Source organism: Hipposideros armiger, unplaced genomic scaffold, assembly GCF_001890085.2.
Source record: "Hipposideros armiger isolate ML-2016 unplaced genomic scaffold, ASM189008v1 scaffold_132, whole genome shotgun sequence".
In the NCBI taxonomy this organism is placed as follows: domain Eukaryota; kingdom Metazoa; phylum Chordata; class Mammalia; order Chiroptera; family Hipposideridae; genus Hipposideros; species Hipposideros armiger.
The window spans coordinates 2,370,393-2,375,561 of record NW_017731482.1 but is presented as its reverse complement, the minus strand read 5'-3'; the positions used below and the strand labels follow the sequence as shown (position 1 = coordinate 2,375,561).

The window sequence follows — 5,169 nt, the reverse complement described above, 5'->3', positions numbered from 1 at the left end:
CTGACTAAGGATCAAATGACATGGCAAGTCATGCTGAGCTCAGGCTGAACCTCCATCCTCTGGGTTCTAGTTGGGTGGTTTCCACTCCCAGACCTGAGGGGCGTGGGGAGCAAAGGGGTCATGGAGGTGGTGATCTTGGCTTCCCTCTGTTTTTGAGAGGAAATTTCAGTTTTTGCAGGGTCCCAGAACCCTGGGAAGTCTGACGTATTTCTCAAAGTGCATAGCTGGTTTCATGTCTCACATTTCTGACAGTTACACACCCTCTCTCTCCCTTTCCTGCTCTCTACCATACCTACTCTCCAAGTAAACATCCCGGATGGAGTTTTTTCTCCTGGCACTTGGACCCTGTAGTCCCCTGCTAACCTTCAGCAGCACTTGAAGCATATGATTAGGGGAAAGCTGGCCATTCAGTGGGGCCTTGACACTGCTGAGAGAGGGTCTGGAACTGGTGGGTGGCATCAGGGTATCAGGGCAGGGCCAGCCAGGTCCCTCCATCTCATCTTTTCCTGCAAGGTCTCTTTTGGGCTCCTCCAGTGGCCCCTTCCCTTATCCCCCTGCCCATCTGGCCTCCAGTGGGCATGGCTTAGTTCTGATTCCTTTCCATGTCTCCAGGACCCAGCATGAGGCCTGGCACAAAAAGGATGGGCAGAAGGAAGTAACAAGTAAGCTGCCAACACATGCAGCTCTCTTTTCCCACATACCCCACCTCTACATTTCCCTGATTTCTCCTCGGAGGGCAGAGGTCCCTCTTATGCTTTCCAGTGGAGAATGTGTGGAACACAGACTATCTAACCCACATACATCCTCCTACTACCCCCACACATGAATGGTCTTCTGCAATTTTCGGAACTAGCAAGATCTTCCTGCCTCCAGGCCTTTGCATAAGCTGATACTTCTGATCTTTCTGTGTTCTGCAAACTCCTACTCATCCTTCAAAACCCCACTCAGATGTGACTTCCTCTAAGAAGTTTTCCATGGTTGGGTCAGGGATCCTTACTCTGAGTTTTCAGTTTCCTGGGACTTCTTTTCTCTAGACCTTGATTAAATAAGGCTCCTACCCTGGGTCATTAGTTTCTCTGGGACTGGCAAAGCTGTATTCAGTAGAGGCTGAATGAATGGCTGGATTTGCAGAGGAGGCAAGGATAGTCCCATAAGGACAAAGGCCACTAACAGGCTGCAGGAAGGGTGGCAGCCCAGAGACATTTAATGGGCACTGAAGCTAAATATCAACTGGCATACATTAGGCACTCAATTAGTTGATTTTTAACAACTTGATTTGATACTTAACTTATCAGCAGCTCTCACACTAAACCCTCAAAAATTTTTCCTGACAATGAACCCACAGCTAACAGCATGTTTTATTTACCAGGACTTACCGCAGTCTTTGGCTACATTATCAGAGGGCACGGCACATCTTTGGAACTGGGGAGGTGATCTGTTAGGGATAGTTGTGTGTGTTCGAGACTATCACTATTTTTCCTGGAGTAGAGCACCCTTTGAAAGTCATTGACAGATGGGAATGCTTCAAGAGAATTCCACCCCTTCTCATGAGGAATGACGGGGAGAAGGGGTAGGGAATTTGCTGCGAAAAGATAAGGACTCATGCACTGCCTCCGACTGCGACTGCGTAAGGAGCTGTCCTAGGGTGAGGTGCGCTCCTGGCCTCAAGGCAAAGCTGGGACTGTGAGGCAGATTCCTTTGGCACTGAAACAGATGCTCCCAGGAGGGGAGGGACTGAGCACAAGAGAGGGTGCTCCTTATTGAGATAGCTCCCACATTACCTCTGAGGTTCTTTTCAATGTTTAGAAGGCAAAAATGTTAGGATTATGTGGCCCTAAGATTCTAAAATGCCAGAATTCTGGACTTCTGCCATGTGGTTTTAGGGCTCTGAGACCCTGAAGGCAAAATAACCCAGCCAAAGACCTTAAGACAGGAGATAAAGACCTTACCCTAGCCCTACTGTCCCAGAACCCACCTGCCTCCTTGCTCCACATATCTCAAATAGACATTTTATCCATACCCCTACCTCTAGGCTGCTTCTCCTCTCAGTCTCTCACATACCCAAGAGGCACTTCTTACCCCTCTAACTAGGAGAACGTGGTGTGACAAAGGACATATGGGAGTATCAGGTAATTTGTCAGAGGGGACGATGCCAAAGCAGCAAATAATGATCCCTCCTCTTTCCTGTCTGAATTAACTGCTTCGATTCTCTGTGGCTGGATTTTCTCCCTGGTAGCCTCATCTGATGCTAGCACTTGTCAGTCCAACTACACCTCCCCCACAACCCCCATCCCCACCACCATGAGGAGGAATGGAAGGGTAAGAGGATGTAGAAGATTAGGATCCCACCCTGGCTGTGGATAACCCCATCTCAGAGTATAAAAAGCAGACCGGTTTGGAGAGCAATGCCATCCCAGTGGGAAGTCTATGTGCCTAGCCTCAATCCTGCTCCATGCAGTCAGAGCCCATTTCTTCTCCCTTAGTCTGGGAGAAGACACCAAGGGACTCACCTCAGGGCAGTCCAAAATATCCTCCCAAGCATCCCCTTCCACTCCCTCCAATGCCCCAAGGTCAGCAGGAATGACATGGTACCACTTACAAGAGCAGAGTATCGGAGATTATTGCAGACTTTATAGAAAACTGCCCAAGGGACATCCAGATTTCGTGGGTAGCAGTGGGAAGGCAGGCCTCAAGTCAGTATGTTGAAGAGGGTGACTTCCTGTGTATGGAGGCAGCACAGCCAACCATTCTGCCTGACCAAGGGAGTGGGAGGCAGGGAGAGGCAGCCCCTTCCCCGCTCACCAATTGTGCTTTGGGATCATGCAGAAGGCAGGGCGCTGAGGCTCTGACCCTGAACAGGAGGGCTTGTGCCTGAGACAGAAGGCTAGAGCCCCTTCTTCTTCCAGAAGGCATATGGGGGAGGGGGGGTTCAGCAGCAAGGAATCCTTAAGGGAGTAGAAGCACATGGGTGGGAAAGAGCCATGTGGGCAGCAGCTCCCAGCCCTTCAGACTCCCCTCCCTCTCCCCTCTGAGGCCATGATGGGCAGGTGACCCTGGTTCTGAGGCAGGACTTCACACTCCCAGGACTCTCCCTTCCCAATGGGGAGCTGCCAGGATGGTTGGGTGTGTGTGTATGGTACCTGCACCTATCTTGCAGGGCTGGAGAGCTCATTCTAGGAGGTAAAAGGGGTGGGCACATCCCAGGGATGGATTCCTCACTGAACTGACCCAATGAGTGGCAGGGGTGGGTACTGAGTGCAAGCTATGGGTGTGGGGGGAATCAAGAGCCTAACACTTGGGCGGGGGTTGGGGGGNACGTGTTATTACTATTATTATTTTATAAGGGCAGATACCTTGTCATTTTTCTTCAACACTGTATCCTCAGCTTCTTCCTAGCCCAGTACTTGGCACATAGTAGGCACTTAACTAAAATACTTGTTGAATGGATTGTGACTAAGTCCATTCCAAAAAAGGAACTTTCCCATCTTTACCAGCAGATGGCGCATGTATGCCAAGAAAAATTAAAACTGGTTCGGCTTCGACACAACTGGCCAAAAGATGTCGCTGCAGTTCCCTGGGGGCAAGGACGTAAGGCTGAGCCTTTCAGTGGCGCACGTTGCTCAGATAGGACGCTGGATGAGTATTCCAAACGGAGGGCCAGAGAGCTATAATTGTATTAAAAAAAAATCGAAGTCAAGAAGTGAAGCCTAAATTATGTTTTGCATGATTACATATTCTAAAGCTGCATTTTCTTTCTGTTTTCTCACTTGATTGAACAGCGATGAAGAGCTGGCCATGCAAGCGTCTTACCTAATGGTAAACTCAGTTCAATGAGGTGGGAGATTGTGGGGATCAAAGGGAGTGGGCATCTGACTTGCAGCAGAGGGAGGCTATGAGCTCTGCATGATGCTTCTCCTCCTGTACTGTGGATTTCTGTGGGCCACGGGCAGTGTTCACACATTTTCTCTGGGCGCCAGGGCTGGGGACCGGAAAGGGAGCTGGGCCCCTGTGGGGAGCGCTTGGTCTGGTGCCCACACCAGGCCACAAAGCCAATCAGTACAATCAGTCTGGGGATGGGGGTACAGTGACAGGAGGAAGAGGGGACTCTTGGTGTGGGGAAGGCAGTCCGGGCAGAAGGTACTGTGTGAGCAAAGGTACGAGGCGTGGAATAGCTGGGCTCAGTTACAAAGATCTGAGTCGTTCGGTGTGGCTGGAGAATAGTGTTCAAGACATTGTTTAGCGTGGCTGGAGAACAGGGTCCGCAGTGGGGATAACTAACAGTGCATTAGTTATCTAGTGCTGGCAGGCTAGCAGTCTAGCACTTTTTCTTTTCCCATCCAGGTCTTGTCAAAAGTCACTGAAGTCCAGGGTCCCAGCCAGGTACAGTCCTAGCTTATTCTTGTCTCCATGTAATTATTAATAGTAGCCCCTTTCACTCTCCAAAGTTTCCTAGTTTGGGTGGTTACCTTAGTTAGGGCCCCTCTGTGCTTCTGTTATCACAGTGAAAACAGGAACAGAACCTGGTTCATCTCAGAAGGTGACCAGTGGAGAAGAGAGGCTCAGGAAGAGTTTCATGCCTGGGACCTCAGTGCTTGGGAGTCCAGACAAACCCTTTCTCTTCTCAGGAAGGGGTGGAGATGCCCCTTTCATCGAGAAGGATTCCCCAGCAGGGTTCCTGCCTGCAGGAGGCTGCAGTGGGTTTTTGAGGCCTGCTGGAAACTGCAGATGGAGGCCAAAGAGTCCTCCCCACCCCTTCCTTGTGTGCATTCTTTTTGCATCTCCTGGCACTGGCAACGCAGACTGGGGTCTGGCTGCAGAAGGCAGTGACCACAGGGGTGGAGATACAGAGTTAGGAGGTGGGGTGGTCCTGGGTCAGATGGACCCAGAGCAGGGCAGGTGGGGGCCCAGGGGGATACTGGGCTCTGGTTCTGCTGTGCTCCTGACACCCTGTGTAACCTGGAGGGCTCCTGCACTCTCTGGGCCTCAGTTTCCCTACCAGTACAACGAAGGATTAGTTGAGGTGGTCTGCATGGGACTGGCAGGCGAGGATAAATTGCCCTGAGGCAGCGCTAAGGAAAGAGGGTGGAGGCAGTGAGGGAGGGGTGAAGGGGTGGAGGAGGGGACTCTGAAAGTGGTCAAGTGCATTACACCAGGAATATTAACTGCCCC

General features: G+C 51.0%; 1 long non-coding RNA gene across 1 annotated transcript in view; it reads right to left on the bottom strand.

Annotated features, from left to right (window-relative positions):
- LOC109386337 (uncharacterized) overlaps positions 1-3,304 on the bottom strand; it is a 15,965-nt gene extending 12,661 nt beyond the window's left edge. The window contains exon 1 of the long non-coding RNA XR_002124776.1: positions 2,600-3,304. This is a non-coding gene — a long non-coding RNA (uncharacterized LOC109386337). The remainder of the gene's footprint in view (positions 1-2,599) is intronic.
- Positions 3,305-5,169: the final 1,865 nt, after the last annotated feature.